The 253-nt window shown below is 62.5% G+C and overlaps 1 protein-coding gene across 1 annotated transcript in view; it reads right to left on the bottom strand.

Moving 5' to 3' along the window:
• Nucleotides 1–253, bottom strand: part of APCDD1L (APC down-regulated 1 like) — a 16,549-nt gene that overhangs the window by 15,520 nt on the left and 776 nt on the right. The window lies entirely within an intron of this gene.

Genomic DNA, 253 nt, shown 5'->3' with positions numbered 1-253 from the left:
GCCGCGCGACTTCCTCTGGCTCCCTCACCCCCTCCTCGCCGCTTCTTTGCACCCTCTTCGCACTCCCCTTGCATTTTCCTGCATCCTCTTCCCCAGTCCGCTGCGCTCTCCTCTCACACTTCTTGCACACTCCTCGCTGTCCCTCTGCACTCCCCATAAAGTCAGTCCCGTTGCATTCCAACCCCTTGCACCCTCCTGCCCGCTCCTGCCCCTTCACCGTGCCCGGATGGGTGAGGGAACCTCATGAGGGTAC

This window comes from Geospiza fortis, unplaced genomic scaffold (assembly GCF_000277835.1).
Source record: "Geospiza fortis unplaced genomic scaffold, GeoFor_1.0 scaffold361, whole genome shotgun sequence".
NCBI classification, from domain to species: domain Eukaryota; kingdom Metazoa; phylum Chordata; class Aves; order Passeriformes; family Thraupidae; genus Geospiza; species Geospiza fortis.
Note: the sequence above shows the minus strand (reverse complement) of the source record. Positions and strands in the feature narration are given on the sequence as shown.